Consider the following 26,773-nt stretch of genomic DNA (forward strand, 5'->3'; position numbering starts at 1 on the left):
GCAGGGATGAAGAGGTGAGCGGCCGATGCCGCAAAGGAGGAGGACAGCGAGTTGTGCTGCCCGGGCCCCAGAGAGAGAAGAAGATGGGTGCGGGCCGTCCCGGCGTTTTTCCCCTGGCTGCGGCCCTCAGAAAAGAGGGTGCTCGTGCAGCCGGGGTGGGAGCCGTCACGCCCCTGCCCCTGCCGCATCGGCGGTGATGGGGAGAAGCGGACAGTGATTCCCAGCGGCATCCGCCCGGCGCGCCTGCCAATGCATTAGAGGAGAAAGTGTCCCCACCCCCGGAGAAGAAATTGAGCGACTAATGGCGCAAGAAAAGGGAGGCAGCAGGCCAGCAGACCCTGACGGCATCATAGCAGCCAGCAGCCGCAAAGAGGGAGCCAGCCCAGCCCTTGCGGCACACGCCTCCGGAATGTGAAATATAACGGGGCTCGTTTGCAGCCGAGGCCAACTGGAGGGGTGGAGAGAAGACCCGCTGACCCCCCAAAGGAAGGCAGTACTGGCAGCGCTGCCGCAAATTAATAAAGAATTCTCCCACCGGGGGAGAGAAGATTTTGTGTCGGTGGGCTAGCCGGAGGAGGTGATTGCCCGGCCCGCCTGGGATGCAAAGGCACCATAGGTGTGCCGTCTCTGGGCGGGATGTCGGGGCCCGGCAGACAGCATGATCACTGGGCTCCGTGTCAGACAAACGAAATTTGATAAAGCGCTCCATATCTGCGCTAACAAAAAAAAAGGAGATCCGCGAATGGCTCGCCTGCAGAGAGGTCTCGGTCTGAACATCCTGCCCCACAGCGAGGAAAGTAAAGGCCAGCCTGCTTCCATGGCCTCTGCCGTGTGCCTCCCACTGGCAGAATAAGAAATTATCCACGGCCACAGCCAGGCCCATCGGAATATCGGGGGAGCAGCAAGAAGTCCCGCTGACCCCACCCACGGGGACGACAGTGCGGGCCACCTGTCTAACAAAGAAGCCTCCCGCTTCGGGGAAAGAAGTTGCTGCCAACATGGAGGTGAGCGTGAGGTGTGGATGCCCCGCACGCCCAGTAGACAAAAGTGCCACACGCTAAATTTGTTTCGTGCCTGCATGCTCAGGCCCTGTAGACAGTGTGGTCACGGTGCTCTCGGGCAGATCAAAGGCCCCTGTTGGAGAAGGACGCACCCCTAGCATCCAGGGTGCCAGGGGTGACTGCTGCTGTGCTCCCGGAGGAACCGAGAAACAAAGCACGTCATGTGTGGCATACAATTGGATGGCTAGATGTGCTACAGAGGCGCGCGTCCTCCGTGAGTGCGGACGCTCAGCTGTGGCCCCTGACTGCCTCTGCGTGGTCGCACCGGGCAGTATGGAGCCGCGCATGTCGGCCCCCAGGAAAACCCGGGCCACGGGACGGTAATCAGTGGAAGAAATCCATGGCAAGAAGAACAAAGGAAGCATCCCCGCCGGCAGATGCAGTCACTCTCACACGAGAGGTGGCACCCGTGGAGTGTTAGACTACACCCTCATACCCCCATGGAGGTGCCCGGGCTGCTGTGGGTGTAAGTCACTGTGCTCCCGTAAGAGCCCTGGAGAGAAGAAAGCGAACACTCCCCGTCGGAGCTCCCAGAAGAGAGAAGGGCCCCAGTGAAGATCCTGGACGTGGGGCAAATGGAGGACCTCAGCGGGCACCCGAGCCAGAAGACTGCGAGAAGAGACAGTCTCAATGAAAGAGCAGAAAGGACAGAGGAATGCTCACTCCGCAGGAACCCAGATAAAGGCACGCAGGGGACCCTGAGCCGTCTAGCGATGAGAGGGAAGGTAGTGCTGGGGCGCCTCCAGCCGCTGATCCTGAGGCGCAGGCGGTAGTGAGCGCACAGGACACCAAAAAGAGCTACTGCACCCATGCCACACCAGTGCCAGAACGCAACGCCTCCGAAAGGGGAAGTACACAGGTAGGACGCTGGAGTGTCCTACGATTTGCACACTTGCGATACCAGCACGGTCCAGTTAGGAAGCAGCCTGATCAAAGTAGTACGGGGTAAAGGCCCTCCAACACTGGAGAAGAGGCGCGGTGTACCATCTGGTGATTCGAGTGTGTGGACCCCACCAGACACCTGTAACGCCAGTCCAGCCCACTTTTGGCATCCAGACAAGATCTGGTACACTGTGACAGTAATCGGAAAGAAAGGCCAACCAGCATAAAGGTGATCATTTCCCAACATCGGCCCAGAGGGACACAGGCCAACCTGCCTGCCGTGTTTGTGGCCCCGACCACCGGTCCCTGAGGATACCCTGGCTGCATGCCAATAGGGACACCCGCGCGCTATGCCATTGAAGAACCAGTGCATCTGGAGAGAGGGGGGTTGCAGCTCATCACGTGTGCTTGTGCGCCCTCTTGCGCTCCGGGAGAAAGTTGCAGACGAGAGGGGTGAGTGTCATCCTGCCACACCGGGGCCCATCACAGGCACATAGAACCGCCGGGATGACCTACGGCCTGTGTCACCTGGATGCTCTTCGGCCTGCGTCTCGCTGCTCTGAACATCAAAGGACTATGCCGATGTGGCCCCTGGTACCCGCCAGGTGCGGCTTTGCCGGCCGTGAACTGCACCATCAATGGGCCTGGGGTTGGGAAGTAGCTCCTGAACGGACGCTGATGGAAGACGAACTGGTCTCGGCGGTCCTGCAATTGCTTAAAGAGGACTCTGTAATCCTGTGTGTTTTGATGCTGGGAACCTGCCCAGTCGGCACATGGTTAGAGTGGTACCAGTAAAGGACGATAAGGTGAAGCAGTGGTCCTGCAGTTGTGAGGTGTGCACATAGTGCCAGTCGCCGACCTTGGAGTTGTTGGCAGTGGTAGCAGCTCCGAACCCCAGGTTAATAAAGGGTGTGATAAAGTGTGGTAGGGCTGCCTACACTTCATCGGCAGCTCACTTATCACGTTTGTCACCTGAGGAGCAAGTTTGGTGTTAGCTAGTTTGTGTTATGTTGGTAACTGTTTGAGCTAGCCATGTAGGTGGCGATGGCATATAGTATTATTTGCCCATCCCACAAGTTCTAAAGTGATAAGCATTTTGTCGTTCTGCAACAGGTGACATGCATGCATGTCTTAGCACCGTTTGTTTGTTCATTATGGAAAAGGAGGAGTGTTAGGTGGGACCCTCCTGTGTGCAGTGCCCCTTTAAGGGGATGTGTTTCCCGTATGTGTATTGCCCCTTTATGATGGGCCATGACTGTGTCATTGCCCAAGTTAATAAAAGGAGCCCCTGCAGGCACATGAAGCAGAACGGCTGCAGACTCCCAAAGAGGAATGACTGAGTCCGTGTCTTATCATTGATGTAGGCCGCAGGCCTACACGTGGAGGCACAGGCCTGCACGCCCTGATGCCGTGGGACCCGCAAGCCAGGATGGTGGCTGAAGTCCGCACGGTCAGGGGCCTGGCAGGCTGTGCCCCACCCCGACAGCGGTGATGTCCATACCGCCTAGGGGCCTGCCGGATGTCCATGGCAGGCGAACCCCTACAGTCCCAGCCCTAAACACAATATTGTATGACCGACCTCTGTGTGTGCGTTGGGGGTATTCCAAACACCTAAATATTGCAAGTCAGGAAACTTCGACCTTCTCGACGACGAAACTCCAACATCATGTTCAGGCGGAGGGGACTGTAAAGAGGATGAGCTCCAGTCCTCCCGCCTTAAATGCTGTCCCCAGGGCACGCCGGATGCTCCTTCCTCTTGGAGGAGGGGGGCGATAAAATAACAAGGGGATGGGGCGGCCAGAGGGACGTTCCGCTATGTGGGATGTCCCTCAAGCGCCCCCTGCATGGGCTTCGACATCCTCTTATGGAGCTTGCAATGTTCTAGTGCTTGGCGTCTTGCTAGCCCGCTTTCTATGGTCAGTTTGGCTGAGAGGCAGGAAACACGTCACTGTGATAACACGGGCGGTTGATATCCAGCAAGTAAGAAAGTAAAGTGGTGTACGTACAGTCGTGCGTGTCCTTGTCATCCTTATGGTTACCCTGCAACGATAAATCGATGAGTGGGACGCAGTCACCACTCAACACTGGCAATGATGAGTATCAGACCCATGCCCGCACACAGTCTGGCCGCATCAAACATGTGCTTTTGAACAGCACTCCCAGCTGTGTGAGCGGCCGCCACAAATCACCACCAGTGGCGTGCCATATAATGCCCGCCTCGAGAGGGTGTTTCTGCTCCTCGGGAGCATCCCGCTGCAGCGCATGGCTGAAGAAGAGCCTGCAGCCTGCACAACGATGTGAGGCATATTGCTCCCAACCTGCAGCAGTGTGCTGGGCTGAAGTTGTACAGTAACCCTCCTCCACTGCCCGGAAGCTGCATCTGCCGCCAAGGAGACCGCCCTCTGCGGTTCTCCAAGTGTCCTGGAGCTGGACTGTCACATTAAACAACCACACTTCACGTGCAAACAGCTGAACATAAAAGTGCACCTTGTCAACAGCTGAACATATAAGCACCCCTTACTACAATCTGGTGTGGGATACACAGGCCATATTGTCTGAAGATCCCTATGTGTCCACGCTGGCCACTCCTCCCCGTTTTCGCCCATCACACCCATGCACCATGAACCACAGCCAGAAAATGGCCAGCTGGAAGTGGTGCCGCCATTCAACATCACGGATACAAGCAGTTTGGGGCCTAGGTGGGCTTGATGGCTTCTGGACTTCTATATCTATACAAGACACCTTGGGTGTGTGAGAGCATCAGCGTTTGAGGGGCATTCAGATGCATACATTGGGGCCTACAGTGCACGACATGGTCTATGAGATGCCACCACAGACCACAGTCTCAGACACGGATGTCAGTGATGCTTTGAATGCCTACTTCTCCCTCCATCGAAATATAGACTATGAATCACGTTTGTCATGCTACCATGCAAGATAAGGGTGAGATTTAGGATTTATTTATCATGAGACTGAAGGAGAGAGTCAAATATTGTGATTTCGACAATTACTCCACGGATGAGGTTCTCCAGTCCCAGGTGATCGCTGACTGCGACTCCCCTGATTTTTGCAAGAAGTTACACCAGAAGAGGAGATCCTTGGAGGACATTCTCATGTTGGCAAGGGCCCACATGGCCATAGATAGGCAAGCTGAATCCATGGGGAAGGTCACCATCTCTCATGCTGCGCTGGCCCGCTGTGCCAAATAAATGCACCCGACAAACCATGCAAAAAATTAGCCCTGAAATGCTAGGGGTGTGGTTAAAACTTCCCTCATGAAGGGACGTGCCCAGCCATGGACAACAGTGTGAAACCGGTGGAGAGGACAATCATTTTAAGTCCTTGTGCAAAGCATCAAAATATGGGTCGCACAGGTCCGAAAAGAAGTACTCCTGAAGGCCATCCAATGGGCAGAAGCCCATGCACCAGAGATTCTCACCTCATCGCAGCAGACGGACCTCCCCAGAACGGTGTTGCACGTCGTCCTGGAGCCCTAAATGCATGTCCGGACAACTTTATAAATGGTGCAGAACCAGCATGCCGGAGGACTGGAAACGGTGGTCTACAAGTCAGAACATGCAATACATTGAGTCATCTCCCAAATACCAGTCAGGATCAGAGTCATCATCAAGTGACGAGAGAAAAAGATGGCACATTCACACCATCAGTAACAGAACAGGTGGAGTTCGGCCTGACATTGCCCCTGCAGATAAGTAGCAGCAATGCCGCGGAGGGTCAGACTCCGAAAGGGTATCAATATGTCAACTATCTAGTGAACAAGGTGCTTCCCACAGCACTGACCATTCAGAAAATAGTACAAGCAATGGAGAGTGATGCACTGATGCCACTAGTAAAGGAGAACATTTCACAGTACGATGGCGCGCCACAGTGAGTGGTGAGAGGGTGCTGAATGAGGATCAGCAAAGAATGATGCAAATGTTCACCCTCGTGAAGGACGTACTATCGACTTTGACACAAGGGCTGATACTAAAGGAGAATAGGATCATCATTTCCCTCTCCCTGCACGACCGCATTATTCACCTTGTGCATGCCGGTCACAGAGGTATCATTTCCACCAAGGTATGGTTTCTAAGAATGGACTTAAATATTTTGGCAGCATTGGAAGACTTTTTAGTGTGCAAGGCCATGGTGCCCTACTCTTTTCCTCAACCCTTGCAAATGACTCCCATGCCTCTTAACGTATGGGAGGAGGTGGGCAGTGATTTGTCTGGGCCCTTGGCTAATGGCAAATATATTTTAGTGGCCATTGATGAAATTTTTGATACCCCAAAGTGCACTTGGTATCCTCCATTAGTGCACAAGCCATCATCCCAGCACTCGACAAACCCATTGCGGACTTCAGTGTTCACACCATGCTGAAAATGGACAACGGCCCTCCGTTCAGTAGGCAGAAGTTTTCTATGTTTGCCGAACACCTGGGATTTCAACACAGAAAAATCACAATGCTGTGGCCACATGCCATTGGTATAGTAGAACGCTTCATGGCCAACGTTAAGTGCACTTTACAAGCATGTACCATAACCAACAGATTGTTCATGCAAGAAATATATGCATTAATCAAGGGTTATGGAAAAACTACACACAGCACAATGGGGGATGGCCCTCAGAATTAATGTTCAATCATAAAAGTCTGCACATGCTTGCCTCAAGTGCCTGCTGTCGATCCAGAGAAAGACATGACACATTGAGTCATGAAAAGGATGATGCCAACAAGCAAAGGATGAAGAGATACATGGATACGAAATGGAGAGCAAGGGACCATGATATCCACATAGGGGACACCATTCTTGGGCATCAGTGGCAGACTCAGAAGGACATACCTGAATTTCATCCCAGGCCATTATTGGTGACGGAAGTCAAGAGTTCCATACTGTCAGCCAAGAATGATGCTCATGCCATCAACTTGTCCTTCTTCAGGAAGGTGAGGCAAGCTGTCACTGAAGGGGTCTTGTCAGAAGAAGACTGTGACAACAGCGATCTGTCTGATAGTTATTCTGACGACATAGACAATGACGTGCACACTACACTGCCGACGGTGTGGGGTGTAATGATAGTCCCAGCACATGAAAGGAAAGGCCAAGTTAGGCCTCCAATGTGAAATGCATGCACCTGAAGGAAGGATATGCTGGCAGAGTGAAAAGCGAACCGTAAAACTGCAATTCTGCTAAAGATGCCTAGCAAATCCAAAGATATGTACTTCTGCAGATGACATAAGAAAGATTTGAAAATCATAAGTACAGTGTTGGCTGAGAGATAAATGCAGCAATTTCCTTGAAACGGTCAAACATCAAAATGCTGTGGACACTAAGTGTAAATAAGTGGGCCTTTCGAAGCTCTGTGAATAGCTTTCCTTTCAGGTGACTAAACACCTACTTTATAGCAGAAAAAAACAGATAGAAGATAAATAAAAATATAGTTGTGAGTGACCAAAATGAACATCAGCCCTTCACTTAATGTTGTCGCATTAATAAAGATCGCTGTTTGCAAAGTAAAAGAAAGACTCTGGAGTAGCCAAAATGACATGTTTAATGGACAGTGGGGCTGAATGCAACACAGAGATACAAAACAGGTTACCCCACTGCTGGCTTGCTCAGGCCAACCCAGTTGATAAGCACTTGCTTTGAACTTTTCCAGCCCACGCAGAAGGATGTGGCCGGAGCATGACAGGAATGTAGTTGTGAGCTGTTTAAACAGAGACTGCAATCATGTGAAGCTGAACTTTGAAAAATACCCTTAATTGAAGAAATGTTGTAGAATAAAATCCTGTTTTAAGAGGGCAATGGCATGTCAGAAGGAAAGATATAATCTTTGCTGTCTCCCTTAGCACAGCTTGTGGGCCACACCAGAGTGATTGATCATTGTTTTGCAAGCCTGAATCAACAGCCTAATGCACATGCCTGGACCACATGGTTTCAGGGAATGAGGCCAAGAACCAAACATGAAACTGCTGTTTATATGCATAAATATATGGTCATTGACTTTCATTGAAAAATGTTTTTTATCCAATTACTTTGATATCATAATAGTAACAGATGTGTGGCTGGTGTCATTTTAAAGGTAATTTCAAGGCAATTATGATGCTACAAATTTCTTCCACATGCGATTTTTGGGACACAAGTTATAAGTGATATCCAGAATCACAGGAGGGTGAGATAACCGGGGAAGGCGACCCAGGCCCGGGCATGGACTCATGACGAACATAGAACTTACCGTGGTCTTGGAGGGGGAAGGGAGGGAAGGGTGGGGGGGAGTTGGGGATTTACCTTCTGATATGCTCAACCATTACCATTGATGCCTGTTTTCTTCTTGTTATCGTTTGTTATGAAACTAATAAAATATATTTAAAAAAAATAAAAAAAAGTTATAAGTGAAAAGGTGTTTCTAGCTTCCCCAAACATTGGGAGCCAATAACTTATTAAATTAGAGATCTTGTCATGATGTTTCACATTCCTTACTATTTTATTTGGGCAATAAAGGGCAGACAAACCTTAGCGCGCCCGTTCAATCACTTGCTAAAATGAGAGTGAGTTCTCCTGATTCGTCATGAGGAGGGGAATATTAATATCTTTATATCATGGCAGTTATTTGTCAAATGTAAAGTTTTGCCACGTCGGACATTTTGGAGGGTAAAACTGGACATGTGAAAATGTGCATTTCAAAGGGGAGTTGCAATATTTCTGTTGTAGAATCCTGAACCAATCCTTAGAGAGGGGCTGGACTTGTGGGGTGGAGAGAACTGAAAATGTTCAATCCCTGTTGTGAGATCATAAGTTCGCACCTCCTAACATTAATTTTCCGTGAGAGGGTCTTCAAGCGTAAAAAGGCCTTGCACTATGGAAGCAAGACAGCTGCCTAAAAACCACCAAAGGTGATCTGCTGAATAAACCTTCTGTGTGGAAATATTTGAAGAGGGCTGGAGATTCACAGTGCTCGGGAGACCAGAAAACAGAGGCTGTGATACACACCTGAAGCCATAGAGGAATGATTGCTGGTGGATCCTATTGACTTAAGTGCTGGCCAGAATCCTGCTTTCCCCAAAAGCAAAGCCCTGCTCAGTCTCCATAAGTGCCATGCCCACAGATTTCCAAAAGTAAGTAGACTGTCCAACAAAATGGCAGTGTGGGGATTTATTTAATTAACGCGTTCTCTTTCATTAGTGATTTCCCTTCCATTAGTCGGTGGGGGAAAAATTGTGTAGACCCTTAGCATTTGTAACTGTTTATCAATTTAATTAACTGCCAAAGAGATTGATGCAGGAGGGAGCTTGGAAGTAAGGGTGTACTGAACTTCGGCTTCGAGTCACTATCTGCTCGAAGTTCAGCTGAAAAACAGCTATTCGGCTTTGGCAGAATAGTTTCTGCCATAGTGACTTGAATCTTAAGTCCACTTTCTATGATTAGCTGTCTTCTCCCTGTTTGGGAGATGACAGCCAATCATTGAAAGTGTGGCAGTGTATAGGCTGCAGACGCCAAAGAAGCTGTTTGCTTATTGGCTGCTGCAGCCTGACCACATAGGAAGCAGCCTTTGCACGCGTTGAAATAGGAAGTGAGAGAAAGGAAAACATCTTCCCTTCCCTCGCTTCCTATGCCAATGGACCTGCAGATGCCAGCATCCAGACAGACCACTTCCCAGGTAAATTCCCCCTCCTTCAATATGGTAAGGCCGCTGTGGTGTCCTGCAGCCCTGTGGCATCATCGAAATGCCCATTATTTGAGTTGGGCCACAGGTGCAAAGCTGGTGGCTCAACCTTCATTGCAGTATTCGGAGGCTGACAGTGCTTGTTAACTAGTACCAAGGGGGGGGGTTTGGATAAAATGTGATGCGGTAGAAATTGTGAATTTTAAAGAATATTCATTCAGCAACATTGTTCAAAATGATTCGCCACATAGCGAAGTAACTCATCAAACTGGCCCACCACATTTCCCCAAAAAGTGGCCAACTATGATGCCAGAAAACGGGTCCAAGCTAGCTTTTTGTGTTTTCGGTTCAGGCATGTGCCCTGTTGCCCATTCCAAAAAAGTGGCTCACAGTTGCAAATGGCTATTCATTCCTTTTCTGACTAGTACCCAAGGCAGTGTTTTGGATAACATGTGATTTGTGATGGAGTGATTTGCAATGTGGGGTGGTGTGTGATAGGGGACAGCATTGGCCTATGGTCAGTTCTGGGGGCTTACTGTGTTCGGGGCTTGGAGACTGGCAGAGGACTAAGGGTGGGTGCTGCAGAACCCTCTGTGTGAAGTATTAGTTGATAAGTAAGCATTGGTGCACACTGCTATCAGCCGCTCACACTAAACATAATCCTTTACTTTTAGTCATACAACTGTCCAGAAAAGACGCAGCACCAACCAAGGAATCTCATCTCAGAGACTGGCTTGCCATTCCACCTTGATGCAAATCACTGCCTAGAGCCTACAATCCTGGTGAGTACTATGGGGCTTTACTATTGAGGTGAAGCTTGAGGTGGGAGGTCACTACTCGGTGCATATGCCTGATAAATGAAAGACTGCTATATTATGCTTGCCGCAGTCAGTGGATGTAAATACATAGCTTCACACTCCTGGCAATTTCAAATGTGGTTTTTGTCATTGAATGCTCATATTTACTTTTTTACATAATGTTACATGCCTTTTTCAAAGTTTTTTTAAAAAACATTATTTTAAGTAAACCAGAATACCACTCCAGAGTCATCATTCGGTACAGCCCTGCCAAACATACTCTTATGTTTGACTTTTGCTTTAAAAGAAATCTGTCACCAGTACGAGATTACGATTTACATAAAGGCCCACAAACAACAGCTAGGAGACATGACCAGCAGAAACCCTATCCTTGGCCCAAATCAGCAGAACCCCTCATTGTCAGCATGAGTAGCTCCAAGGTGAAAACCAGCCCTGTGGGTATTACTTTACCATTAAAATGGATGATAACTCCAAGGCGGTGTATTCTGTGTGTCTTGTGGTTTTGTCTTTTGGTTATGCAAACGCAAGACAGTGCAACACATCAGCAGTGACCAACCATCTGCAGTCCAAGCATCACACTGACCATGTTCAATATGAAAGGAAAAAAGAGGCTGTTGTAGGAAGAATCAACAGTAATGTGACTCCCGCAAAGTGCAAGAGGGCATGGTCACAGTTTTCAATTCAAGATTGCGTAAAAAGCAAGTGTGGCCTCTGGACAGCCATTCCACACATGCTGTGCATCGCTTTATTGGCAGAATGATAGCATTAGACTTGGAACCATTTTCTGTTGTTGAGGATGTAGGTTTTGTGGGTTTACATCATAAATTGGAGCATAAGTACAAAGTACCATCACGTAAATATTTTTTGACTCGCATCATTCCTGACCTGTATGAAAAAGTGAGCTAGTGTATTGCTTCAGAGGTTCAGTGCACTGAGAGAATAGCGTTTACTGTAGACCTTGGGACCGCTGATAATACTGTGAAATCTTTTTTGAGCTTAACAGGACATTGGCTGGCCAGCAACATGAAAAAGCATGGAGTTTGGTTGCAGTGTGAGGCTTTTGGCGCAAGCCATACTGGTGACAAAATAGGCTTAGCATTCCAAGAAATGTTTGAAAGGTGGCAGAGAATCAGATTTTGTTAGTGTGGGGTGTTTTAAACACACCCTACAGCTTTGCATCCATGATGGCCTTTTTGTGCAAAGATCTGTGTCAGACATGATGTCACATGCAAGAAAACCTGTTGGCCACTTCAAGCATTCCAGTCCGCCATGTCCCGCTTCCCCACACTGCAAAAAGATCTTGGGTTCCAAAGATGTGTCAACACGGTGGAACCCGTCCTTTTTGATGCTGTGGTGACTGGTAGGGCAGAGGCGGCATGTAAGTTTGTACTGTGCAGAGGATAATAAAGTGTCTAATCTTTCTGCCTGCCAGTGGCTTTTGGCAGAAAAGGTTTTATCTTTGTTGGCACCCTTTGCAGAGCTCACAAAGGAGATTTGCTCCCATCCATCAAGCATCTCATCAGTGATTCCTGCTGTCCACTATGAGCATAATGGCTGTGCATCCTCTGAATGGGGTTAGGTCTACTATAAAATCTGTAGATATATGGCTCCAGGGTCTGAAGGGAGTCAGCCTCTGCTCCAGAAGACCCAAAGGTTTGTTGGTAGTGTATTTGCACTGAGCACAAATAGGACAAGATTTGACAAACAACCCGATCTCCTTGCTCATAGTAGGCCACCAAAAAGAACATCTAATAAGCTGGAGGGTAGCGCCATAACCTCGATGACCTGCAGTTTTGCCTTCATGACACCACAACATGACTCTTCTGCAGAGCTCTTCTCCAGGTAGTACCAAAGGATTTTGATGAAAGAGAAGTCTGTCCTTCTTAGAGGATCCTTCCGAATGTAACTGGGGCCCATCTGAACAGTAGCTTCCTTAACCTCTTGGAGGAAGAATGAGATGGAACACAAAAACCTTTTTCTGGAGAAAAAGGGTTCTGGTACATACTCTGTAGGTTCTTTAGTTATGCTCTGAGAAAGCCCATCCACAATCACATTATCTGAACCAGGGATGTATGTAATGTTGAAATCGAATTGTGAAAAGAAGTAAGACCAATGCACTTGTCTAGCGTTGACACAATCCATTGGTTGAAGAACCCAAAGATTTCTGTGGTCAGCCCTGATGATAAAAGGACACGAAGCTCCTTGTAGAAGATGCCTCCATTTGCCACATGCCTGTTTCATAGCCATAAGTTCCTTCTCAATAACCAAGTAATTGAGCTTGCTTTGATTGACAGTTTTTGAAAGATATGCAATGGCATGCTCATGCCTACCATATTCTTGTTTTAACACTGCACCCAGATCACCAGCAGAGGCGTCACTCTCATTGATAAAGGGGAGGCTCTATTACCACCGGCGGTATTACCGAAGATGGTAATAGTGCCGAAAATCAGCTAAATCGTGGTGGATTTGCCCCCAGCTCAGAGCTGTGGGTAAATCTGCAAGGCCCATGATTTGGCAGACCTTAAATGTGGTGGTAATACCGTTACCGCCGCATTTAAGGGTTACCGCCAAACTCGTGATGAGGCCGAAAATCTTCTTAAATCATATTTGCCTATTGTATACGGAAAAGAACCTCATTGTGTTTGAAGCTTTGTTTTGTGCCACAAAGAAGGTGGCGTGCTTAACCTAAATAAAACCTCATTTAACCCATACTTTAAATAAATATCCATTCTTTCTGTACACCGGCCTGGTTCTTGGCTCATTGTTGGCACAGGGGGAGGGATTCACAGAGGGTGGGATCCACAGGGCACTATATGAATCATAAGAGGGGCGTATTTGAATCCAAATGAATGTTGTATTGTGGTCTTGTTTGACTGGGGTGGTACTCCCTATGTTGAGTGTGGTCTCCCTATATACTGTTACAAATTGGGGGCTCATGCTGGGATTTTGCTTACTGTCTTTTGACTCATAACTAGTGTATTGTGACATACTATTCACTCTGGTGTAATTGCATTGAAGTGGCTAGAAAGTTGTTTTTGCTTTGTTAAAGTGTTACAAAGACTTGACCCCTTAGTTCCAGGGAGGTGTATAGGTGAAAAAGGAGATTGATTCAAATTTTGATTTGTCATTGTGTGTGGAAATAAAGCAGGAACAGGCTGATTTGCCCTTGCACAAAGAAAGCTTTAAAAAGTTGCAAAAGCCATGTAAAATTAGCACTGCAGAAGTGATTGATACAAGGAAACATCTTCTGGTTAAGCTTTTCATTTGAGGAGAATGGAGTTAAGCCAAAAACGCAAGTTGGCAGACTAAAATGAAAGAAGAACTCGCAGCAGAAGGAAATTATATTTGGCAGGTTCATGGCATTTTGCATAACACATTAACAGAATTTTACATGACCCAATGTATTCGGGAGGAGCAGATTTGAATGGCTTAACTCTCGGCTCATTTATATTTTCATGTGCAATTGCTGAAAGAGCGAGTGTAAAATAGGGAGGATTGTGTGCTGAGTGAGACTGAGAAGCATAAACACAAAGCACAACAGAGTCAGCTTTTTGAAGTAAAACAACAAAACCTCATGGAACAATTACAAAATGTCTAACTGAAGAGATTGGCTGCCGTAGTAACGGTGAGTACCTATAGAATAATGTAAAATGTCCCAACATCATGGACAATACTATAAGAATGAGCAGTAAGTAAACAATCACTTTAATAGACGAGAGTGTTCTACATTCTTCTGTCATCATTTCCGTTTAGAAACATGACATTGAAGAGTAGACTGATCCTTCAACGCCATTAAAACTGCAGTGCAAATTAATAAAATAAAGAAGCTAACAGCAGCTATAGCACACGGTAAATAATGCATGTGTCACAAGTTGGTTAATGTAAGTATTAATGCTGTTCACCAAAAGCTTTTTTTAAAAAATGAATTAACCTCCCACAACTAAACAACAGTAGTTAATGGTACAATTAAACTGTACAAAGAAGAACAGTGAAAATAAAAACCGTTAAAAAGTGTTGTTGCAGGCAACCACAGTATTGACAATACAGTTTAGAAGATGAAGAACTGTTGAAAAATAGAAGTCCAGAAGATTAGACCAATGTAAAAATCGGTCAACTGATAGCAGAGGCAGCAGAAAGAAAAAACATAAAAAGAGGGATTGAGGATCTTCAGTGTAGTGCATGCCCCTGATGAATTTACTGAATAAAGTGTTTGAATAAACTGTGAAAAGGAATGAAACATGTTAGGTAGAATGGTATACATGGGAAGAATAGTGAATGTATGATTGAAGTGAAAATGTAACAGTCTTAATAACTGTATAATTTTTCTCTATGGAATAAGAATAACATGTTGTAACATTACAAAAAAGCTGCAAAAGGTTTATTGTAAATGCGTTACAAACCAATAATCCATTTAACCTCTAAAAGATGTTATACGGATGAATTATACTCATGGTAGGAATGTTTTTTTTAATAAATAATGACAACAAACCGTGTACAAAAAACATTATTTATTTATGAGCAAAAACAGTTGGTATGTATACCACAATGGTCTTATTCAACCTCTATAAAGGTTTCTGAGACCGAGTCAATTAAGTGCAAACCTGTAGCGACAACGTGCCACCCAAACACTTTTTGAGTACTATACGTTTTGAAAAGGAGGGATTGTTTGGCGGGGTCCTCATATGAAAAAGAAATCTCTAGTCTCTAACAAAGTCTTTGTATCATCTATAAGGCGGCCATTTAAAAAAAAAATGTCTATACATAGAAACCCACAGGAGGTCCGTACGGCTGAATATAATTTGCAATGTGTAGAGATCAGGCGTCTAGGGAGGTTGTGCATTTGCTCAGACTTCCTGGTGAGTGAACACCCATAGTAGGTAGTTTGTGACTACTTATTTTCATGTGATCCCCAAATACATTGTGACTCAAATGGAGTAGTACTTTCATGAGCACGACCCTGGATTGGATAATTGAACAAGCAACCATGATATTTGAGGTCCAGAAGACTGCAGAGAGTAAAAACACCCCCAAACTCCTAAACCATCTAACACATTGGCTGCTAAGAAGGTGGCACAGGTGCAAACTACCCCTCCCTTGGACCTGGAGATGGGGCCCCTAAAAATAACCATCCTGCCAATAAGCAAAATGGAATGCAGAACGGACCCCAGACCAGGACCAATCGAATGGTAGTCATAGAGGTGTCCCGAACAATGATGCCTCTGACCATGCCACCTATGGAAGCGCTAGGTACAAGGGTACCAAGCCAATCCTGGGGTATGAATACACTCCCCCGGCCAGGGGAGGGGGGCCTGACCCGTAAGTACTGCCCCAGGAATCTTCCCTCCAAGATTTCTTCAGGAGAGAAGTATCAATCCACCCCCCAAACAGAAATGTTTACCCAGAAACCCCTGAACCAGAACTTCCAAATAAATCTTCCTCTCTCTCTCCCTACTTCTAGGACAATAGATCCCTGAGCTCGGGTGAAGGGAGTTTCAGGATGGAAAATTATGGGGGGAATTTCCAGTACCTGAGCTACTCTGGGAGGAGGAACAGTTACCCTTTTCGGAAGCAGCAGAGGTATGACTCGAGGACTCCCTGCAACCCAGAAAACGTCTTGCAACTGGAGTGACAGGACCAGCAACAGACCAACTCCCTGAGGTGCATGCTGAAGGTCCCCCCCTGCCTCGTCGCGCCTTGAAACACTTGTGTATAGGCGCGTTACAAATGCCATATCATATCATATCATATCATACCAAGGCAAAGTCAGACAGAACGCCTAGAAACCTCTCAGATTGAATGTGACTCTTCTACCGCCAAGAAGTTAGAACCCAAAGAACAAAGGGTATGTAGGAGAGGCCAAAGAATAAGCCGCTTTGTGGAGGAGCTCGGGATCATCCCCTTTGAAAAAGAAGAGTCCCTGGAGGATTTAAGTAAATAAACTCTCACTTTCCGGAATGGGAGGATCCCTCCCAAAGGAAAATAGGTGTCAAAAGACCCTAATTTGGACAGGAACAGGAAACTATTCAACCCCAAAATGTGAGCCAGACAAGGTAGAAACGGCAGTGCCCTTCTCCCAAAAAGGATCTGAGTACTGCCTACAGGTAAAACGGGACAGCAAAGAATTAGAGAAGAAAGTGGATTCCCCAAATCCACCCATTGTTAGTTCTCACATTTTTCTTACAGATTCTCAATCTCCAACTCGAAAAATCACCCAAGGTCGAACGGTGTTAGAGTTCAATATTAAGAAAATGATTGTGGGGCTGGCAAATAACTCACTTATTTATTTGCACCCTGGAGGGGAAATAATGCAGATTTGATGTGCCAGTCAAGGGGCAGGGTCAGTCTGAATTATCAACTCTGGTTGACACTGGATCCCAAGCCACCCTCTTGTCCACAAAAGGCATTTGACCAACTAAACTCAGGACGGGGAACGGTCACCAATTCCCCCTAACACCACTTTCCAGACAAATCCTACATTTCTACAGGAATGACATTTCCATCAAAGGGACTGCGGATCTGCAAATAACAATTGGGGGACATTGATTAAAACATCCAGTGATATGCATGATATGCATGACTCTAGAGGCTACACCTTATTTACTGGGGAACGATCTACTGAGAAGATTATCCCCCCTGATTGACTGTGTAAACAATGTCCTCTGGTCCTAGACCTGCTGGTCAATGAAATAAAAAATGAGTACCAATGTGTCAGTAGGAATGGTACCTGCCATCTAATTCATCAATGCTCAGAGAAAGTAGAATTCCATTTTAAGAACAATCAAGTCCCAGACATCACTGTCATCTCTATAGGAGAACAAACTGGTGAAGGGAACCATTCTCCTTTCTTGAACTTCCATCTTTCTCCCAGTTTGAAGTGCCATTCCATACTGAAAGGGAATACTCTGAAATGTTACACCAGTCCATTATCAGAAGAAACATTGAGTCCCATTAAACAAGACAATGAAGAACCAGCTCAAAGTCTGTTCGACATTCAGAAAAGGGCAAACAGTTGTTTTTCCCCATTCAGATAAATGAGGGGGAGGAGCCTTTGCTTGCCAGAGCATGCCTGAATAATGAAAGAATCTTCATCAGTGAAGGATTATTCAGTAAACTACCATAAGGTCAGACCATTACCACATTTAAATTGATTGATACATGGGAAGTAGGTCTGGAAACCCCAGATTCCAAGGATCTCCTGCTTGCCAGGTGCATGCTAAAAGTTTCCATTGGCAACAAATGCATAGAACATAATTGTTGGGTTGTGAGAGATGTCCCTTCCACATTTTATTTAAGCAGTGACATTCTCAACCGATTTGCAATCAATTTGGACCTAATTAATCATGAAGCCTTGTCACGATTGGGGGTAACCCCATGGGCTTTGACAACACAGAAAAAACCTACTGATCAGCTCAATTGCTGCTTTATGCAGTTGAAGTTCAAGTCCAAGAAGAGGTCACCAACCCAGGACAGGTGCAACAATTTACTATTCTCCTCTAAATTAAGCAAGGACAGAACCTCAAATATCAAGACACCTATATACATTCAAATTCCCATTTTCAACAACAAGGTTTCTCCTTAAATCCAACCCTTCTAGTAGACCAAGAACATGACACCATTTGAATATTGGTTGATAACAGCGACACTCAAATTATCACTTTGGGCACAGACACCCTATTGGAATGGTGGTTGATGCCCAACAGTATTCTATTGATTTGGATAATGAAATCCTTGGGTCAATCCCAAACAACTGTTTCGACATCATCAATGGCATTCCTCCAGAAAAGATTTTTACTCGGCATGGAAGAATGTGACATCAGGAGGGAGGAGGTAGTATTAAAAGTCCATGACCACTACCTTGAATCCTCCTGTATAGGTCCACACCATCAAAAGATATCTCTGAACCCAACTGGAAGATACCTCGGAAACTGCCAAGCCCAAGATCTTTCCAGGTTTAAAGCAGATGGTTGAAGAAAGGATCAATCTTGCTGATGCCTCTGAGAGCGAGGAGCAAAGACAAAAGCTGAAACAGGTCTTCCTTGAATTCCAAGATATCTTTTCAGTGGACTCATATAACTGTGGACACAGAGCCATACACTTAACCACCATACCCAGAAACCCTGAGATGGCTCCAGTATTTGTTAAACAATACCTGTGACCTCTCACATTCATGGAGTATCTCACAGAGATTATTCAAAACTGAGAATCCCATGGGGTACTTTGTCCGATCCACAGAACCTTCAACAAACCGGTACTTGGGATATTCAAGCAAAACGGCCAATGGAAACTATGTGCAGACCTGAGCGAGTTGAACAAACGGGTCCACATGTCAAGATGGCCACTTCCCTACATAAACGGGGGCTGGCACAGATCCAAGGGTTGCCACAATTGACTTGACCAATGGCTACTGCACAGTACCCTTGAGTAGGGAAAACCAATATAAGCTGGCCTTTACATTCAGGGTGCAGCAGTACACGTGGACCTGAACCCCCTTTGGATACATAAAGTCTGGCAATGAGTTCAACAGCTGTGGGTGTTGAAAAATGACTCCCCATTCATCCAGGAGGAGTACATAATTGTCGGGACTCCTCACCAACCCTTGCAATATTTACAATGTGACAGGATTTGGGTGGGAAACATTAGGAATTCCAGAATTACTTACTGTATTCTGTCCATGCTAGAGTTTCCTATGAAGGTCACATATGGCCAAAACAAGAAGAATCCAATAGACCAATGGTTGGCGGGCTTGCATGATAGTGCTCAAGATAACTGTCTCAAGGATGAAAGTCTAATGACCAACAACAATATAGAGGCGTACCTAACTTCCCCACACAAGGCCTATGAATAGGACACTTGTCAGGGGTATCCACAGTTTATGTGGATGGGTGCTCCTACCATGTCAATAACAATGGGGAAAGATAAATAGTGGCTGGCATCTGGAATGCCTGGGTGAATGATAACCCAGAGTCAGCTGCTAGTTACAAAATAGGAACCTTAAGTAGTCAGGTGGCAGAGTTGATGGCCGCTTACCAAGCCATCCTCACTCACTGCACCACCAACTGAAAGAACTGGTCATAATCACTGACTGTGATTATGTCAGGAATGGGTTTGTGGAACACCTGATTAACTGGAAGAATCAAGCCATGCTTTGTGCCAACAACAAACCCTTAAAGCATGCCAAACTGATCCAGTCAATTGATAATCTGGTGACCTCTAATGAGATGACCATCAATTGGAAGAAGGTAAGAGGTCATTCCATAACAGAGGGGCCAGGTAAGACTGGGAATGACCTGGCTGACCAGCTGGCTAAAACCGGAGCTCTGCAGGGGATTTCATAGAAACAGAATCCAGCTGGGTGAAATCCAAGTCGCTGCTGTCACCAGGTCACAAACACATGCCACCGGTGAACACTTGACTGTCCAGTGGAGTAAAGATTCCCCAGATGCAGAACCTGATTTTTGGGAAATTCTATCGACACATTGAAGACCCCCAGAGTTTTCCTGCAACAGTATTGGATTATGCCGGTAAAGAGGTTCTCTGCATGTCGTTTAAGTTTTCCAAGATGTTCTGGATCCAGGACAGTTTGTTGGAACTGTGAGTGCTAAATAGATGTGACCAATGGGTGGTACCTGCCTCATTTTGAAGCCTGATGTTGAATTACACCCACAACACTGCCACTGCCAATCATAGGGGGTTTTATATGACATTGGAACTCTTACGCAAGGTGGCCTACTGGCCACACATGTGCCAGTACTTCGATATTTACCTAAAGGTGTGCCCTGTGTGTGCTCAATTTCAACCCAGTTCACTCACACACAGAGCTCCCCAACAAAAAAGTGAAATGGCACTGCCTTGGTTAGATTTGCAAGTCAATTTCATTGGGCCAGTGATTCGCTCCTCTAGAGGAAACAAGTATATGTTGACTTTAACATGCTTGTTCACAAAGTGGGTAGAATGTCTTCCAGCCCTGAATTGTAAGGCAGAGACAGCAGCTGCACTAATGATCAACCTATTCTTCTCTCGTTTTGGCCTCCTGCAAAGGATTGAGTCGGACCGAGGAAGTCATTTTACCAGTGAGGTGATTGCGAAGATGTGTAAGATTCTAGGGGTCAAAAGAAAACTCCACATTGTCTAGTACGCAACCTCGAGTCGGGGATGGGGGTTAAGAGATACAACAAGACAATTGTGTGAATCTTAATCAAGTTTGTGGCAGACTCTGGATCGAGTTGGGTCCTTTGATTACTGCTTGTCCTGATGGCCATTAGGTCTACACCATCTTCTGCAACTAAAATGTCTCCATTTGAGCTTATGAACAGAAAAGACATGGGCCCTCATTACGACCCTGGCGGAGTGGGTTACCGCCAGCGGTAATCGTGGCGGACCCGTCCGCCCTACTACGAGTTCCCGTAGCGCCATGGAGCCTTTCTCCGCCTGGTTTTACCGGGCGGAGAAATCCATGGCGCTAAGGGACCTCGTTGTTAATTACGCCACCGTACTTTACGGTGGCGTAATTAACACCTTCCCCACTCCCATTATACCCTATGGGGCAAGAATGGGAATGGGGAAGGGCAAAATGGGGATTGGGGATTTACCGCTCCGCCAAGGTCGGCATGGGGTGGAAAATCCGCCAACCCCCATGGCGCTATCGGCAGCTTTCCGCCGTGCTCGCGGTGCATTTAGCACCGCGAATTCCGCCAGGGTCGTAATGAGGGCCATGGTGTTACCTCAGCATCTTCTCTACAGAACTCAGGAGCAGACACTGCTCAATGCATCCACCACTCATGAGTACATTAAAAATGTAAGGAAGCACCTTCAGCATGCTTTTGTGTGTGCTCAGTGCAATTTGTAAATGTCGGCTGAAGGGGTGAAAACATATTATCTGAAGATCCCAAAGAAAGAGTATGAGCAAGACAACAAGGTTTACCTGTACAATTTTCAGAGGAATCAGACCAGGAGCCGAAGTTCCTTCTTTTTTGGTGTGGCACCTTTGAAATTGTAGATACAATATCACCTGTTCCCTACAAAATCCACATCCCAAAAGGAGAACAGACGGAAGAATAATGGGTCTAAATTAATCATTTTAAAAGCTGTCATCCTAGACAGGCTTTATGACTGATTGAGGAGCCCAAGTAAATTCAAGCAGAGGAACCATCCAAGGAGTGAAAGGAAAGGATGAAATCCCCAGACGGAGACTTATAACAGGTGAGTAGACTATGTGAAATGCATGCACCTGAAAGAAGGACACAGTAGCATAGTGAAAAGCTAACCTTGAAACTGCAATCCTGCTAAAGATGCCCAGCAAATCCAAAGATATATACTTCTGCAGATGACATAAGAAAGATTTGAAAATCAAAAGCACAGTGTTGACTGAGAGATCAATGCAGCAATTTCATTGAAACTGTCAAACATCAAAATGCTGTGCACCCTAAGTTTAAATAAGTGGGCTTTGCAGGCAAAATTCAAAGCCATGGGAATATTTTTCCTTTCAGGTAACTAAAAACCCACTTTTCAGCAGAACAAAACAGACAGGAGATAAATAAAAATATATTTATGATTGACCAAAATGAACAGCAGCCCTTCACTTAAAGTTGCCACATTGATAAAAGTTGTTGTTTACAAAATAAAAGAAAGACTCTGGAGTAGCCAACATGACATTTTAAATGGACAGTTGGGCTGACAGCAATACAGAGACTCAAAACAAGCTTCTCCCACTGCTGGCTTGCTCTGGTGTACCCATTTGATAAACAATCGCTTTGAACATTTCCATCACAAGAAGAAGGATGTGGCTGGAGCGTGACAGTAATGTAGTGGCAGGCTGTATAAACATAGACTGCAATCAAGTGAAGCAGAACTTTGAAAAATACCCTTAATTTAAGAAATGTTGTGGAGTAAAATCCTGTCTTCACTTGGGCATGGCATGCCATAAAGAAAGATAGCACAGCTTTGCGCCCCAGCAGAGTGATTGATAATTTTACTACAAGCCTGAATCAACAGCCTAACACTCATGCCTTCACCACATGGTTTCAGGGAATGAGGTAAATAACAAAATATGAAAGTTGTTTATATGCATAAATACATGGTCATTGACTTTCATTGAACATTTATTTTTATCCAATTACTTTGAGATTACTATAGTTACTGATTTGTGGCTGTTGTCATTTTAAAGGTAGTTTCAAGGTGATAATGTTGTGTTTCATCCACATGCAATTTTTAGGACTCACGTTACAAACAAAAAGGTGTACTTGCTGCCCCGAAATTCGTAGAAATTTGATATTTGGGGAGCTAATGGCTTTTAAAATTAGAGATCTGGTTATTAAGTTTCACATTCTTAACTATGTTAGTTGTCCAATAAAGGGCAGAAAACCATAGCATGCCTGTGCAGTCACTTGTTGAAATGATTGACCTCTCCCGATTCAAAAAGAGGAGGGGAATATTAATATCTATATATCTCTATTTCATGGCAGTTATTTGTAAACTGTATGCATTTGCCACAGAGCTTTTGGAGGGTAAAATTGGATATGTAAAAATGTATATTTTCAAGGGGAGTTGCAGTATTTCGGTTTTAGACTACTGAACCAATTCTTAGAGAGGGGTTGGATTTAGGGGTTGGAGAGAATTGTATATGTCCAATCCTGGTAGCAAGATCATAAGTTAGCACCTCCTAACATTAGTTTTCCTTGGGAGGGGCTTAAAGGGTGAAAAGGCCTTGTACTATGGAAGCAAGACAGCTGCCTAAAAATAACCAAAGGAGATCTGCTGAAAAAACATCTGGGTGGAAATATTGGAAGAGGGCTGGAGATTCCCAGTCCTGGGGAGACCAGAAAACAGAATATGTGATACTTACCTGGAGTCATAGAGGGATGATTGCTGTGGGATCCCATTGACTGAAGTGCTGTCCAGAATCCTGTTTTTCCCAAAAGCAAATCCCTGCTTAGTCTCCACGAGTGCCAAGCCCAGACATTTCCAAAAGTAAGTAGATTGTCCAACATAATGTCAGTGTGGGGATCTATTTAATTATCCTATTCCCTTTCATTAATGGGTTCTCTTCCATTAGTGGGTGGGGGGAAATCATGTAGACTCTTAGCATATTTCACTGTATATCAATTTAATTAACTTCCAAATAGATTGACGCAGGAGGGAGCTTTGAAGAATGTGATACTTTTACCCTCTCTCTTAGCAGGAATAGTGTTTTAGCCACCATAATCTATTGGGGTAACTTTGCCTTTAAAACATAATTGATAATTGTCACTATTCCCAAACCTGGCCTTTTAAAACAAAAGATGTTTGTTCCATTCCAAAACCGTGTACTTAAACAGAAGGGTGTTTCTGTTACGCAAACAAATTCCCAAGTGTCAGTTTCATTAGTGGGTTCCCTTCCATTAGTAGGTGGGGGGAAATCATGTAGACCCTTAGCATATTTGACTGTATATCAATTTAATTATCTCCCAAATAGATTGATGGAGGAGGGAGCTTTGAAGAATTTGATACAGGGAGCTTTGAAGAATTTGATACTTTCAACCTCTCTCTCTTAGCGGGAACAGTGTTTTAGCCACCCAAAGTTATTGGGGTACCCTTGCCTTTAAAACAAAATTGATAATTATCACCATTCCCAAACCCTGTCTTTTAAAACAAAAAGGTGTTTGTTCCATTCCAAAACCTTGTACTTAAATAGAAAGGTGTTTTTGTCAACGCTAAACAAATCCAAAGCGTCAGTCCTCCTTAAACATTGTATTTAAACAAAGGGGTGCCCTTGAACCTAACGAAATTCCTAAACTGTCCCCACACCCTAGACCTGGCCTTTAACTAGAGGGGTGTTGCATATCACTGAGGCTTAGGTTTTTGGTGTTGGGGAGAGAAGTGCTTTGCAAAAAGGGAAAACTCATGTCTCCAGCATGACATTGTATAATGTGTAAAATGTTTTAAACCCAGGCCTGTGCTTGTTTGCAATTGAAACCTTCTAATCATATTTGCCTGTTGCATACATTAAAGCACCTAATTGTTTGTGAAGTTTCGTTTTGCGCCCCAAAGAAGGTGGCTTGCTTAACATAAATAGAACCTCGTTGAACCTATACTTTAAATAAATATACATTTTTCCATACACCAGCCTGGTTCCTGGCTCATTGTTGGCACAAGGAGAGGCATCCACAGGGCTCCATATGAGTCTTAAAAGGGGCGTATTTGAATCCAAATCAATGGTGTATTGTGGTCCTGTTTAACTGCGGGTCTCCCTACTTTGAGTGTGGTCTCCCTATATACCATTGCAACAGCAGTGACAGTGAATTAATGGACTAGCCACCTGTTCAGAGACTGTCTAAGCGATTGTGCGTCGACCCACGAGGTGGATCGAAGAGATGAAGGGATTTAATGCATTTTGTGGTTTATGTGGGTGGCGATGTAATGTTCTAGTGTTGAGCGTCTTACCTGACCGCTTTCTATGTTCAATTTGGCTGAGTGGCAGCAAACACATAACCGGGATTATCACGGGCAGTTGGTATCCCACAAGTACAAAAGCAGGTGGTCTATGGACAGTCATGCATGTCCGTGTCATCTTGGGGTTACCCAGCGGCCATAAATCCATCAGTGGGCCGCAGCCACTACTCGAAAGAGCGGAAGGACAGACTCCTTTTAACCATTCCAGTCGTAAACCCGAGGAACACATATAATAGAGAGTGACTACAGCAGGCTTGGAAAATAATGGACGCCACCATCTTTTGTAGAAGGCTTAAACCTTGGAGGCACATTCGAATAGTTTATGGAGACTTGCCTTTTTTGTTTTTATTTTGCTTCAAGCATTCCATGCTTGTCATAGTTATCAGATAATGATTGCTTTGAATAGTTTCAAGCGCAAACGAGGTAAACACCCAGTCCATTCGCTGTAATTGAGCAAACATAGCAACAATGTAGACGGATTGCATACTTCTTGGAGACTTTTACCAGAGATTTCATCTGAGATGCTAGACACACGCTGGTACTGCTGATTTAATATTTGTCAACATAGCTCTGTGCAACACACGTGCCTGCCTGTACCAACAGTCTATTTTATAATATTGTTTTTCATACTGTGCTCTCCCGCCACTTGCATGGCCGCCTGTCACTGTGGATCTGCACACACGGGGATTGGGTTTGGTTGGTGGGGACTAAGGGAATATGCACGATATCTTTGCTGTTGGGTTGATGAGTGAAGTTCGAAAGTACCTGGCTAAAGTGTACTAGTATGTTTCTAGGTGATGTGTATGATGAGCATTTGAGGTATCTTTGTTGTGCATTCAGAGGAGTGCTTTTCATGTTGGTTGTAGTACAATGATGCACCATTCGACAATGTATTATTCAAGTATTTTTTAATAATTCTGTTTCTGGTCAGCAAATAAACTGGCTTAGTCTATTCAAGGGATACTCATCTAATCCAGTGGCTAAACTAGGGATGATGGCGGGGTGACTGGCACCTTGGGCCACTCCTCCATGCCCAGTTCTCTCCCGCCTCCAGCAGGGCTGGTGCTAAAGCAGCCACACTGCACTTCCTTCAATAAAAAGAAACATCCATGTGAGAATGAGTGTTGTAGTGGCTCCATTCAGGAGGTGTAGCCTTATCAACCAAACATTGAACCCTGCAACACGTGCCATTGGATCATCTACTTCCAGTGTGCTGCATGAAACACTACACTGCGGCCCTGCGCATGAGAGAAAACTATAGAAGTACATCACAACATATGGAACGAAGATTCCATTTAAAAAAAAAAAATGTTTTCATGTGTGCATTTCTTTATCTAATGCAAAGTCTATGTGTGCACAAAATAGTTTTAATGTGTGCATGTGCACCTGAATGAGTGTGTGATTATGTATGTGTGTTTCTGTGTGTGCAAGTGCCTGTTTGCAAGGGTTTAGGGTAAGCGGCAATTTACTAACGTTATTTAAAGTGCCTACGCCGCGTTTGCTGTGCACACGATCTAATTTCAGCGATTTCCAGGGACAAAACCGGCATTTATTGTAGGTGCATCATCCTAAAAGCGAATAACAGTATCAATGATGGCATATATTGTGGGCACAGCTTCTTGAAAGGGATTTATAGTGGCAGTACCGGCACATACTGAGGGACGAACAACAAACAGATTTACAGGAATATCGATGCCCTACATTGTGAACGCAGCAACATGACAGTCTTATACGTGGCAATGCTGGCATACATTGGCACTTCTATATGAAAGTTGCTTACAATGGCAATGCTGCAAAATATCAGTGACCCGGCTCCATAAAGTGATTTACAGTGGCAGTGCTGGCATATATTTTGTGTATCATCAGAGTGAGTGACAGTCAGCATTATGGCATACATTGTGGGGGCAGCATCATGAGCATTATATA

The 26,773-nt window shown here is 45.4% G+C and overlaps 1 protein-coding gene across 2 annotated transcripts in view; it reads left to right on the top strand.

Annotated features, from left to right (window-relative positions):
* Positions 1–26,773, top strand: part of LOC138582898 (uncharacterized) — a 418,590-nt gene that overhangs the window by 146,615 nt on the left and 245,202 nt on the right. For both annotated transcript variants that reach the window (XM_069654622.1, XM_069654621.1), the window contains exon 2: positions 10,277–10,384. The gene's annotated coding sequence lies outside the window, so the exon portion shown is untranslated. The remainder of the gene's footprint in view (positions 1–10,276; positions 10,385–26,773) is intronic.

The sequence above is a fragment of the Ambystoma mexicanum genome, chromosome 3q (genome assembly GCF_040938575.1).
Source record: "Ambystoma mexicanum isolate Mex_15411 chromosome 3q, UKY_AmexF1_1, whole genome shotgun sequence".
Classification (NCBI taxonomy): domain Eukaryota; kingdom Metazoa; phylum Chordata; class Amphibia; order Caudata; family Ambystomatidae; genus Ambystoma; species Ambystoma mexicanum.